This window comes from Lissotriton helveticus (genome assembly GCF_964261635.1).
Source record: "Lissotriton helveticus chromosome 1_1 unlocalized genomic scaffold, aLisHel1.1 SUPER_1_unloc_2, whole genome shotgun sequence".
Classification (NCBI taxonomy): Eukaryota; Metazoa; Chordata; class Amphibia; order Caudata; family Salamandridae; genus Lissotriton; species Lissotriton helveticus.
The window spans coordinates 2,356,295-2,370,405 of NW_027611659.1; the positions used below are offsets into that span (position 1 = coordinate 2,356,295).

General features: G+C 46.5%; 1 protein-coding gene and 1 pseudogene across 1 annotated transcript in view; both read left to right on the forward strand.

Annotated features, from left to right (window-relative positions):
* LOC144805712 (NACHT, LRR and PYD domains-containing protein 12-like) overlaps positions 1-9,786 on the forward strand; it is an 878,524-nt gene extending 868,738 nt beyond the window's left edge. The window contains exon 16 of the mRNA XM_078672213.1: positions 9,694-9,786. The gene's annotated coding sequence lies outside the window, so the exon portion shown is untranslated. The remainder of the gene's footprint in view (positions 1-9,693) is intronic.
* Positions 9,787-9,973: 187 nt separating this feature from the next.
* LOC144805717 (uncharacterized) lies at positions 9,974-12,201 on the forward strand (annotated as a pseudogene).
* The last annotated feature ends 1,910 nt before the right edge of the window (positions 12,202-14,111 follow it).

Consider the following 14,111-nt stretch of genomic DNA (forward strand, 5'->3'; position numbering starts at 1 on the left):
TCTTCTCTCCTCTTTTGATCCCATCTTTTCCCTTCAATCCTCCTCTTCCCTCCAGTGAGCCTGGCTCTTCCCCTCCGTCCTCTTCTCTCTTCTTTTGATCCCATCTTTTCCATTCAATCCTCCTCTTCCCTCCAGTGAGCCTGGCTCTTCCCCTCCGTCCTCTTCTCTCTTCTTTTGATCCCATCTTTTCCATTCAATCCTCCTCTCCCCTCCAGTGAGCCTGGCTCTTCCCCTCCGTCCTCTTCTCTCTTCTTTTGATCCCATCTTTTCCCTTCAATCCTCCTCTTCCCTCCAGTTACCCTGGCTCTTCCCCTCCGTCCTCTTCTCTCCTCTTTTGATCCCATCTTTTCCCTTCAATCCTTGTCTTCCCTCCAGTGACCCTGGCTCTTGCCTCCTTCCTCTTCTCTCCTCTTTTGATCCCATCTTTTCCCTTCAATCCTCCTCTTCCCTCCAGTGACCCTGGCTCTTCCCTCCTTCCTCTTCTCTCCTCTTTTGATCCCATCTTTTCCCTTCAATCCTCCTCTTCCCTCCAGTGAGCCTGGCTCTTCCCCTCCGTCCTCTTCTCTCTTCTTTTGATCCCATCTTTTCCCTTCAATCCTCCTCTTCCCTCCAGTGGCCCTGGCTCTTCCCCTCCTTCCTCTTCTCTCCTCTTTTGATCCCATCTTTGTGCCCCTTCAATCCTCCTCTTCCCTCCAGTGACCCTGGCTCTTCCCCTCCTTCCTCTTCTCTCCTCTTTTGATCCCATCTTTGTGCCCCTTCAATCCTCCTCTTCCCTCCAGTGACCCCAGCTCTTCCCTCCTTCCTCTTCTCTCCTCTTTTGATCCCATCTTTTCCCTTCAATCCTCCTCTTTCCTCCAGTGACCCTGGCTCTCCCCCTCCTTCTCTCCTCTTTTGATCCCATCTTTTCCCTTCAATCCTTGTCTTCCCTCCAGTGACCCTGGCTCTTTCCCCACTGTCCTCTTCTCTCCTCTTTTGATCCCATCTTTGTGCCCCTTCAATCCTCCTCTTCCCTCCAGTGACCCTGGCTCTTCCCCTCCTTCCTCTTCTCTCCTCTTTTGATCCCATCTTTGTGCCCCTTCAATCCTCCTCTTCCCTCCAGTGACCCCAGCTCTTCCCTCCTTCCTCTTCTCTCCTCTTTTGATCCCATCTTTTCCCTTCAATCCTCCTCTTTCCTCCAGTGACCCTGGCTCTCCCCCTCCTTCTCTCCTCTTTTGATCCCATCTTTTCCCTTCAATCCTTGTCTTCCCTCCAGTGACCCTGGCTCTTTCCCCACTGTCCTCTTCTCTCCTCTTTTGATCCCATCTTTTCCCTTCAATCCTCCTCTTCCCTCCAGTGACCCTGGCTCTTCCCTCCTTCCTCTTCTCTCCTCTTTTGATCCCATCTTTTCCCTTCAATCCTCCTCTTCCCTCCAGTGAGCCTGGCTCTTCCCCTCCGTCCTCTTCTCTCTTCTTTTGATCCCATCTTTTCCCTTCAATCCTCCTCCTCCCTCCAGTGACCCTGGCTCTTCCCTCCTTCCTCTTCTCCCCTCTTTTGATCCCATCTTTTCCCTTCAATCCTCCTCTTCCCTCCAGTGACCCTGGCTCTTCCCCTCCTTCCTCTTCTCTCCTCTTTTGATCCCATCTTTTCCCTTCAATCCTCCTCCTCCCTCCAGTGACCCTGGCTCTTCCCTCCTTCCTCTTCTCCCCTCTTTTGATCCCATCTTTTCCCTTCAATCCTCCTCTTCCCTCCAGTGACCCTGGCTCTTCCCCTCCTTCCTCTTCTCTCCTCTTTTGATCCCATCTTTTCCCTTCAATCCTCCTCTTCCCTCCAGTGAGCCTGGCTCTTCCCCTCCTTCCTCTTCTCTCCTCTTTTGATCCCATCTTTTCCCTTCAATCCTCCTCTTCCCTCCAGTGACCCTGGCTCTTCCCTCCTTCCTCTTCTCTCCTCTTTTGATCCCATCTTTTCCCTTCAATCCTCCTCTTCTCCCCTCCAGTGACCCTGGCTCTTCCCCTCCTTCCTCTTCTCTCCTCTTTTGATCCCATCATTTCCCTTCGATCTTGCAAAATAATTGGATCCTGGTTCATATCCTGCTCCATTTGTCCAGCATTCATGCCAGCCTTTTGCCCCTTCCCTCTATCCCACCTTTCGCTGCTGTTCATATCCTAACACCTTACCTTGAGCGACCTCATACCTGATCTTGAAACTTCCCCCTTGTCTTGCTTGTCCTCTCCGGCTCCTCTCTTCCAATCACCTTCACCGTCCCTTCCTGCAGCTTTCAATTGACCTCAACCATCGCTTACTGCCTTCTCTGCTGCTCTCTCTGTCCTTTCCTGCTTTTTCTCCAGACTTTTGATCACATGTGCAATTAGCGTGCCCAAGCAGGTGGGCCCAGCCTTCCTTCCTGGAGTTGCTGGCTCCATCACACCGCCTCCCTCTGTAGTTAGGTTCTAGGCTTCTGCATTTAGTCCGCCTTCATAAAGACCCCGCGCTGTTCCCTAGGTTCCCTTTATGCCCTGCAGCGAGTATGAATGGAGCGACACAATGATACTACCCCCCTCTCCATCCATGAAAGGAAGTTGGTGGCAGCCTGGCAGGCATGCAACACACACACACACACACACACACACAACCTCACACACACACACACACACGCACACACCCACACACACACACACACACACTCTCACACACACACACATACACACACACACACACACACACACACACACACACTCACTCCAGCACGCACCCCTGTTTTAAACTGCTTGTTGTTGGAATGGCCCTTTAAAGGCCTCCGTTCCCCAATTTGATTCTGACCCAGGTGTTCGAGTATAGGGTTTCTATTGCTTTCAGGAGGTAAGGGGAGAGTTTCCAGTTCTTCAGTTTTTCCCAGAGCTTGTTACGGTCCACCCTGTCGAAGGCGGCTTGGCAATCAATGTAGCAGAGATAAAGGGGAATCTTTGAGATTTTGGAGAAGTCAAATATAAGAGACAAGGCTGGCATCATGTTTATTGTTGTACCCGATTTCCTGGTGAAGCCCGTTTGGCTGAAAGGGAGGATGGGATTTAAATTGGCCCAGTCGCTTAGGTGCTCTAGTTGGACTCCAGCGTATTATTTCACCTCGTTATCAATCAGGGTTATCTATCAGCCAATAATTTACTGGTTCAAGTTTATTTCCTCCTTTAAAGATGAGAGAAATTGTGGATCCTCTCCAGGAGGCTGGAATTGACCACCTGCAAGATTGTGATTGAAAAGTGGCACCATATCTTCGGCCTATTTTGTTGGTCTGTTTAATATATTTCAACTTTCATACTATTTCATACTTTCCTGTTCCAGTGTCTGTACTCGGTTCGTAGCAACACGGGGAACTGAGTACAGATACCGGAACGGGAGTGTGATGCACTAAACGTGATTAGAGTGACTGGAATTGGACGTAATACGAAGTATACCCCTAATATTTACAGAATATCAGATTCACATAAGTAAGAAATCAGTTTTACTCACATTTGATCTTGACTGACGAACTAGAGTTTTCCCTCTTTATAATAGGCATTGGATCTTATTTGGGAATCAGACTGCGTCTTCAGTGTACATTCCTGAGGCGAGCTTTGAGTTTAAACATAGTGTGACATAAATATTAAGATACCGGTAGGAGCAAGATAAAGGTGTTGCCCTCACTAAAGGAGACTGAGATTGATCAAGTCTAGTCAACTACTGGAGAAATTATAGTTTTTGAGTTAATATACTGTCCTGGTGAAGGTGATGGTTACAAAATAGAACCCACCGAAACGCGTTGACGCTTAAAAAAAGGGAGGCCCACTACGAATCCAAGTGGACAACTGTTGTTGAGCACATAGTATGAATGATCTTCTTGTAATAGTACAGTAACCGTGATCCATTTAAGATTTAGTAGCTCTCTGTGAGAAGTTGACCTGGTAGGGGATGTTTCCAATTCTGGAACCACCTATTACCTGACCAAACAATCCCTTATGGTGTCTGGTTGTAAGTCAACCTTATTAGACAAGCTATCCTAGGGGTAGCATGGACTAAGCAGCCTAAAGGCTTAACTTAAGAGGTCGTGTTAAGCGAGCTGTTTTACCACATACAATCCTGTAATACCAAATGAAAGGACACCACACAAGTATATATTATAAAAATATATGTGTTTATTACTAAAAACAATCCCCAGTATTCTTTATGAATAAAGGGGCACAAGCGTTAAATCAAAAGCACTGTTTAAACATACAAAGTTGCACAATTATGGATGAGGGCAGGGGGCCACTCAAACCATATACTAAACAAGTGGTATAAGAGATGCCACTCGAGCAGTGGTTAGGCCTAGGGCCTAGGGAATCGCTGGGAGCAGTCAGGACAAGCAATGCTGAAGTCGGGAATGGCCCTCGGGATTCGGGAGATGTGCGGAAAGCGCACGCACGCACCAATGTTAACCAATGGTGCGTAAAAGTTGTAAAGTTAAAGTTAAAGGACACTTCCGCTGAACCTAGAGGAACAAAACTTAACACACAGACCCTAGAGGTGTGCACCAGTGTGGGAACACCGGCGGAGCAAAGTTACCTCACCCACAGGAAGTGGGTGCACAGGGTCGAAGTGGCGTCGGGTTTTGACTCGCAGGCTCTTGGTGCTTGAAGCTGAAAGGGCTGCAGGCGGGTTAAAGATGAAGTGTCCGGTGGAGTCCAAGGGTGGACTCAAGTTGTAGAGTACCTGAAAGCAGAGGGGACAGAGTCTGGGTCACTCAGCAGTGACCAGGGTGGAACCAGGACGGAACCAGGCAATGTCGGGCGCAATCAGGTGGTCGTTGAGGAGCTTCTCTCCGCTGTCACGTGGGCTCTGGGGCATCTGCGACGTCCAGGAGCAGGTCACGATCTGTCCCACGCAGGCTCTCACCGTCGGTGCAGTCGGCTTCAAGTTTGGAGCAAACAAGCCTTGGCAAGAGCAATCCACGCGGGATCGGAAGATTGCTTCTCACTCGGACCAGGAAGGTCAGAGTCGGGGCTCCTTTTCAGGGGAGCTGGTGTGGATCTGGAGCAACCAGATTCACGAGTCTTCTTAGGTAGTTCGTCGGCACAGGGACCACTAGCCAGCTGGCAAATGACCGGGCCAACGCGTTGAGCCAAATAGTGCCAAAGGGCCCCACGCAGCACTCGTCGAGTGTGGAGGGCTGAACTTCGGCTCAGGAGTAGCTCAGGGTGGGGGCTTCTCAAACCCCGGTGCACAGCTTCGAGGGTCACTCGTGGGCTGCACGGTCGGCGTCTCGTGGTCAATTCAAGATGGCGTGCCCCACGCTTCCGGTCGCCTCCACGGGTCTCAGCTTTGCAGGGACTGTGGATCGGCTGTTAGAAGGCAGGCAGGCTTGATCTCGTCGATCTCAGTCGCTCGAGTTCCGGCGGGAACTGCAACTAAGTAGACATCGAGGGCTGGATGGTGCCTGCTGCTGCAGGGTGGTCACTCCTTGACCACAAGGGAGATTCTTCGGGCTTCCACGTTGAGATGGAGGGCGAAGGGTCCAGAATATCGTTTCAAATGTTTCTTCCAGGAAATCTGATGTGCATTGGCACTGCTCCCACTCTTATTCGAATCTGGGGGGCGTGATTACCTGCTAGGTCCCCTCCTATGGGTGGGACCCAGGAAGTGGGTGGATACACCCCCTTCCTTTGATCCAGGCCGCCCTGGCACGAGGGCTGGAGTGCCCCAGAACCGGTTTGGCCGGATTATGCAAGGGGCAGCCTTGTGCGCCCCAAGCAGTGTCTGGTTTCTTTCAAACCTCCCTGCTACAATACACTATCTCCTGTCTGGAGGGCGGTGACACCCTCCTTTGACAGGAAACCCTTTGTCCAGGACCCATTTGGTCGAGTTTCAGTCAACTGCAGGGGTCCAGACATTTGTCTGTGGCAGAGGCATCCATTTTGTGGATCTTAAGGTCTTTGGAGAAATCAACCGCATTAAAGCAAAGTAACATGTCTTACCCCTCTAGAGGGGTGGAATGCCATCCCCGTCGCCAGAACTGGCGAGGGGATGGTATTCCAAAGCGTATGACACCTTACACGACATGTTTTGATAAAGCCAAACCAAAGTTGCTAAATAACCGCGAGGATTATAAGGCACTTAATAGTATATGGTATGGCATTACCCTGAAACAGCTTAGGGATTTGTTCCCGACGGCTGCAGACAGGCTCAGCTCATGCTAGAGCTCCATCTCACATAAAACCACGCACTCAGCCTCCAGGATTGATGAGGCCTTCTATAGGAGTGGCTCACAGGTTTACATGTGTCCAGATATAGGGTTAGACATAGGTATACTATATCTAAGCAAGGGGTGTTTACACCACCTTACCCCAGCTGAGTGATCAGCCAGTTGTGTCAATTTAAGAACCAGCCAGGGGTGGCAAAAGATATGCTGCAGCCCCTGGTAGGCCTTGGTGGCCCCTATGCCCTGTGCACCTATAGTGCATTATACAGGGGCTGACAAGGAGTCCATTTCCAATTGTGGTATGTACCTAGGGTACATGGAATCCATTTTACAGAGAGAGCAGATGGCCTGGGGCCCTGATTAGCAGGGAACCAGGTCAACTAAGTCAAAAAACCAGCTAAACACAGGCAAAAAATCCGGGGTAACCATAGTCAGGTAGCCACCTTCCTACACTCTCTCTATGATTAGGAATTATTTTCCTGTTTTCCTCCCAACTGTTTGTGTTGCTGCTATATGTTGCTGCTACAGGACACTTTTGTGTCTTTTTAATGAGAGTGCATTGTTAGGTTTTTATAGGCATTACTAATTGTACCTATGAATTGACTGTGACTTTTAACTTGTTTTAATATAATTCTTGTGCAGTAAATTGTATACATGTATAATGAATACATTTATATTGTTCTTTTGATGTTTTGATCTTGTGGCTCTTATGTCCATTGTTTTCATACTGGTGATACTGGGCTGTGAATGAAAGTTTGTGTAGGTGTATGGATGCTTTCCCAAAGGGGGGTTTTCTGTTTTATATATCGCCTGGGGGATGTTGTTTGGACCAGGGGCCCCAGTGTTCTGCCCCTTGATTATCTGCTGCTGCACCTCATCGGGTATGATTGTGAAGATGCCGCACATGTCTGGCTCCCACCTCCGGTCTGCTAGGAGGTCCGGTCCCGGGTGATCAGACCCCGAGTTGTACATGATGTATCTGGAGCAGCTTGTGGATTGAAGTGGGTGTGCAGGAAAGTGTCCCAGGAGACTTCTGGGATGTCTGAACCTAGCTTCCCGTGCGTGGATTTTTCAAAGCGTTCACTGTGAGCCAGAACTTACTCGAGTTATTGTGCTCAAGGTCCCAGATGATCTTTGCCAGTAGGTCTCTGTATTTTGCCTCTTGATTGCCCATCTTTCTTTCCTGAAGTCCTGTTTGGCTCCTTCAAGCTGGCGCATTTTGTTCGTTGAGTGGGAAGCGTCGGACTGCTCTTGGGCTCTATGTACTTTCCATTTCAGTTGTTTGTGCGCATGCCTTGTATAGTTTTTGAGTATTCAATATGATGTGTCCGTACTGCTCCTTTGCTGGATTTACTTGTGTGGAGAACTGGTTTGTGTAGGTCGCTGTGAATGCCTCCAGTTATCTTTGGCTGTGCTGTGGAGTTGTTGAGAACTTTTCGAATGGTGCACTGCCTCCTGTACCAGGCTCCCTATTGGTTCAGAGGCCCATTAAATTATTTTTAAATTGATTGAAAAATTGGACCCTACTGCTTCTGCTGTGCACTTACTCTCTGTGACAGTAGTGGCAAATTCCAGCTACTGGGGTAGATTATCACTTTTGGGCTTTGAGCTCATTTTGAAGGAGAGAACTGAGTGTAGTAGGGAATAGATAACAAGGTGTAGTCTATTAGTGAGCTTCCCGATTGAGAGTGAAACGAGAGGGCTGGGGGATGTCTCTGGTGGTTTGGCCATTTAGAACACGCAGCCCCAAATCCTGACCAGGATTAGGCCCAACCCATCTTCTCTCGCTGTGCTGATTTGGTTTTGTTTGGGGATACTCTACTCCCGTTCCTGAGCCTCAGTGACTTCTCTCCTCATGGAGTGTCCTGGCAGCGTCATATTGAAGTCCCCTGTCACTATTAGTGGGGTGCCTGGATGACGTCCTTCCAGTCTGATGATGTGTTCTATCAGCTTTTTTGTAGCTCCCTGTGATCTTTCCGTGCTGGTGGCACATAGATGTTTATCAGCCTGAGGCCGTGTTCCTTCCCTTAATTACAAGAGTTTGATGCAGTATCTAAAGTCTGTTGTGTTCTGTTGTGTTCTTGCTCCTCACTTTAAGAGCTGTTGATAAATATACTCCTAATCCACCCTTCAAGCCGCCAAATGTTGGGTCTTAGGTGGCCGGGATCGAGGCATGAGTAAATCCTGGCATTAATAAATACCAGAATTGATATTGGTTCTGATGCCCAAGTTTCCTGGAGCGCTATGATTGAGAATGTGTGGAGATAACTCAGTGTTCCAGGGTCACTGATCTTGTCCTTCAGACCAAGGATATTCTACGAGCAGGGTCATTAAACTTCTTACTGATAACATCTTTTCTCTTCTTTCCCGCCTGTTGATAAATGTGTACTCTAAAACATCCAAAATATGTTTTCAAGCAAGCTCCCTGTGACCTTGACACTGACCTGGGAATGTCAACAGTGTTAACCAGGTTGGGGTTTGTATATTAGATAAGATTTCTTGAGTGGACAGCGGAGTTTACTTTTAATGTGTATGACCCACTGCTCAATATCAAATGCTTATTTGTATGTGTTAAAATTCACAATTTTGTCAGTCAAAAATGTACACAATATGATGTTTCTGACACTGTGGATCTTTCAGAGTTTAGTCTAATAATCTCCTAAAATGGACTTTAACGAATGAGCAGGTTTTGCAAGTAGTTCTGGTTTCCGGTCACATGTTATAGTAACTGTATTCGTAAAGTGTACTGTCACCTGCGAGGGATCCTGGCACTGAATAGGTGTGTGTACCTAGTCCTACCTATGGTGTGTTGGGTAATTGAAAAGCCAGTTCTTTTGCTTCTTGTGGAATTCAAGAAGAGAGGAGGAGGCTCTGACGTGGAGAGGGAGGTTGTTCAAAGCATTAAGGAGCAATGTAAGAGAACGCTCATCCTTCTGATCTGGTTCCTTCTATGTGTGGGTATGGTTGCAAGGAGGAATTAATGCAGAGCTGAAGTGTCAGGATGGTTGGTGGAAGGAGATGCAACTGTTCAGGTAGGTGGGGCCTTAGTTGTGGCGTGCCTTGAGTGAGTGTGTGTGTGTGCGCACGCGCGCGTAGGCAGGCTGTTCTAGTAGTTGGGGCCTGAGCTGTGGAGTGCCTTGAATGTGTGTGTGTGTGTGTGTGTGTGTGTGTGTGTGTGTGTGTGTGTGTGTGTGTGTGTGTGTGTGCAGGCTGTTCTAGTAGTTGGGGCCTGAGTTGTGGAGTGCCTTGAATGTGTGTGCGCGTGCATCTATTTCTCTGAATCAGAGAGAGCCACAGTACACCCAGAATCCATCTTTTCAGGATGTCCACATCAGATGCATTTGCATTCACTTAATCTAAATGAAACTTAAATGTCAAATCAGTGGTTATCCCGAGAATCTGTCTGGGACTTGTCCTTTCCGAGCCTACATGGTTACCACTGCTCTGAAAAGACAATGTATTCAGCATAACATCCTGAAGTAATTTGTGGTATCTCTATTCTACAGGGCATGGACATCAAGTAATGAAACAGACATTCAGACTCTACTGGTACCATCTGAGGTGCTCACGAATGACTATGGCAGCAATTGCACTGAGCAGAAAACATTGAAAAAAAAATCATAAAGGAATAGCCGGTTTGTAGCCAGCAGAATCTATCGGCAAATAACACAAATCAAGAATGAACTAAAAGTGTACACAAATGTTTCCTTTTTTCATATTGACTGGAAACAAGTCAAAGGGCATACCCTATTGAGAAACTATGCACTCAAGTATGGAACTGGTTACAGTGACCTATCAGCAATGAGTACGTCCCAAAAAGAACACACTGATAAGAAACCTTATGCATGCACTGAATGTGGGAAATGTTTCTGGTCCCCATCATTAATGTATAGGCACCAGCAAAACACACAGGTGATAAACCACACACATGTTCTGAGTGTGAGAAAAGTTTTAGGTTCCCATTGTTACTGTACAGGCATCAGCAAAAACACAAAGGTAAGAAATCATATTCATGTGATGAATTCGGAATTAAATTTAGTCAAAAAATCATATTCACCCGACACACACAAAAACTCGTGGGTGCATCACCTGTGGCATCTCCTAGCTATGGAGAGTATGTTACTAAGTGTGGATGGGAAGGGTAAAGATTTTGCAAAACTCTGGGCACCTTTCCTGCATCTCCTCACTCAAGACATGAGAGAAGTGACATGCCCGAAATATTTACAGATCCTCAAGCTTGTCCCCCTGGAGCCCTTGGGCCCCATTCAATCTTAGGTGGATCATGCAGATACCAATATGAATGATGGAGTGGTGCCTCGGGAGGAAGGTCTTTATCTAATGATGGAACTGGTGTGGTGGTGGATGGGGGGAGGGACTGGGAGGTGGGGGGGATTTTTAGTTAGATTGTCTTCTTCTTTGATTTGCTGTTTTGTTCTTACCGATGTCCATAAATAGGAAATCAGTATGACAGTCCTACTCGTTGGCCGTTACTGTGTTAATCTTTCACGTTGTATGTCTTATAGCGATGCTTTGGTATTCATTTTTGCTCTGACGGCCTTAGGACGTGGGCAGGACGCTGTGTACTATCATTCTGATTTCCGAATAATAAAAAGGATTAACTCTAAAAAAACACATGGGTGAAAAAGCACAGCTGTGCTCAGAATGTGGAAAGACTTTTAGGTTCCCAGAAGCATTGATTCAGCACTTTCAAATACACATTGGAGATAAGCCATATTCATGTAAGGAGGGTAGAAGGTGCTTCACTCACCTTTCAGTACTAACTCAACATGAACAAGGACACCCTGGTCAGAGGCTCTACAAATGCAGTGAATGTGGAAAGAGTTTTCACTCCTTAACACCATTGGGACGTCACCAGCGGAAACACACTGGTGAGAGACCATTCGAGTGCACTGTGTGCTGGAAAGGTTTTTAGGAACTGTCATATTTGTGCACGCACCAGAGTATACACACTGGTGAGACCCTATTTGTTTGTACAGACTGTGGGAAGGCTTTCCGATTAAAATCAACATTGCAGCGTATGGAAACATACTGGTAAAAAAACATATAAATGTACAGAGTGTGGGAAAGGTTTGAGTGACCTGTCATCACTGTATAATCACCAATTAATACACACAGGTGAAAAGCCATTTCACTGCAGTGAGTGTGTAATGCTTTCAGATTAAAGACTTCTTTTCAGCAAGTTAAACAAATTCACACAGGTGAAAAACCATACTCCTGTTCCGATTGTGGGTAAGCTTTTAGATTGAAAGCATGTTTTATGCAACACTAACAAATACACACAGGTGAAACACCTTATGCATGTTCAGAATGTGGGAAAGCATTCCGATTGAAAGTATCATTGCAGCATCATCAGTGGAGACACACTTTTGAAACTGTATATACATGTCTTGAGTGTGGAAACATGTTCAGATTTCAAAGATCATTCCAGCAACACCTGAAAATTCACAAAGGTGTAACATTTTTTGCATGTTGAGACTGTGGGAAGTCTTTCGGGTTAAAGGACTCTTTCCGGAAACACCAACAAATGGACACAAGCGAGAAACTGTACAAATGTTCAAAATGTGGGAAGGCATTCAGATTAAAAGGCTCTTTTCAGAAACACCAACACATTCACACAGGGGAGAAACCATCCACAAGTTCAAAATGTGGGAAGGCTTTCAGATTGATAGAATCACTAATATTACTTGTATTAATAGTTCAACACAGCGAAAAACTGCAGTATAAAATGCTGTCTCAACAAGCATTGCCAAAGCTAATATGTCTGGGATGCATTTTATAAGCCAGAAATACTGGGAATTTCAGAAGTCATCAATTGCACTGAATTAGTATTTAGCAGAGACCCAGCGCAGGAGAGAAGCCAGATGTGTTTTAACTTGGTTGCTAGACATCAAAGGATGGTTCTTCAAATGGAAACAACACTAGGAATGACTCCTTTGTTATGCTTTGAAATGTATTTTATTTTTCCCATTAATAAAACAAAATGTCTAGCTGTGAAAAAATGATTGCTTTTTGTACACAGTTCATGCAGAATACAAACAACTGAATGTAACATAAAGTGTGATTATTGTGTCTGCTTTTTGTTATAAAACAGTCCCTTGGGCACTGCATTAGAGCAGCTTCATAGGAGGTGGATTGATGAACCGAGCAGCCATAGCTTGAATTGAGAGCTGTATACCTACTCTTATTTCCTGCAGAAAGTGAGTTCAATCACAGAGCCGTTTGGGCTGCCCGACGTGTCCTCTGGTTTTGAGATTTGTTGCACAAACAAGTAGAGCTAGCCTGGAATGACGTGCTGTAGGTGGATTGTAATATGGAGCTTTTGTTAAAGGAGGTGGGCCCTGAGCCTTGAACAGCAAGAAAAGCTGTAGCCGTCGCTGAAAGGTGAAGCTTTAGTCCTCTGGTAACCATTATAGAGCTTAGAGGGTGGAAGAGAAGTATGACCTGGAATAGTTTTGCAGCTGCGTTCTGGGTTCTGTATCTTTGTAATTACTAGGTGAGCCGCTCAAAGCTTTATATCTTTCATGTCATCTAATAGGGAGAGTCCCGGGATGGTAGTGATTGGCACTTTTGATGGAATTTTAAATACGAGACTATTCAAAACAGACATCTCATCCTGTAAATCGATCCCTTTGTAACCTGGTTCAATCGAAGTGCCAGCAGGAGGCTGATATTCAGTGTCACACCTAAAATCCTTACTTGGAGGATCGGGCTAGGAATTGGGCTCATTTGACCAAATAGTGTGTGGGGGGAGGGGGTGGGCAGGGGCCATGAGGGTGTTTACTCAAGCTAGTATCTCAGTTTTCGATGCTTTGGTTTGAAGTAACTTCTTTACATCCACAGCTCTGGCTGCAAGGCCTTGGCCAATGGCACATGACTATAAGTTAGATGGGTTTCACCTTTAGTGCAATACCTGTTGTTCACCTGGTTGTAAAAGGTGAGTTTGAAAGAGCAGATCAGCTCCTTTAGTGGTCTGAGGTATATGTTGAAGGGGGGGATGTTGGTTCCTTGGTATTCAGTTGGACAGAAAGGATGGAGAGACTGGAACCAGCACAGTGAAGAAAGGATCCCAATTGATTTGAGTCTTTGGAGCAAAGTCTCACTACACAATTACGGTTCGCTGTAGTTTTGTTGTGTCCCATGTAACGATGAGTGCAGATCCTGTGCTTCTACCTGGGGAAGGCCTGTTTGGGTGTTGTCAAGAATTTTTTCTCCTAAGTCATATCTTTTGTTCATACGTATCTCTTTGAAGTTACTTCCCAAGGAGAGCACCATCGCACATTGGTCCATATGCAGATGGGAGTGTTGGGTCGTAGCCTGTAGAATAGGTTTGTTGTGGGCAATTTTAAGATCTCCAGGGTTTCGGCCATCTGTATCAAGCAGCTGATATATCTCTGCGGTGGCAGCTGAGCTGTGGACAAGAAGGTCCTTTAAATTATTCAGAGGGCAAACTCTTCATAGGCAATGAGGATTTTAACTCTCGCTCTCAATTGAACGATGGGTTTTATATGGAGCCTTAAAGCTGTGGACCAAGTCGATACTCTCATCTTCCTGTTAGCCATACTGGACACAGAGAGCCTAAGATAGCCGCCCTGAGTCTCCAGTGATGAATGCGGAACAGGGGTGCAATCTGGATGCTAGAATACCCTCTGGAGGTAAATGCAGCATGCTGAGTGAGTGAGTGAGTGAGTGAGTGAACGAGTGAGTGAAACAGTGCAAAGACAGAAGAATGTGTTGATTCAGCCTTTTAAAACTCAGATACCCATGATGCTTGTCCGTATCTTGAGTTGAGAGATATTTATTAGGACAAGGGGCTCCTGAGCACTAACTCAGGGGAGCAAGGGGAGGGGGTGACACAATCACTGGAGCACCCCTTCAGGAAGGTGAGAAGATCCCCGGGCAGAAG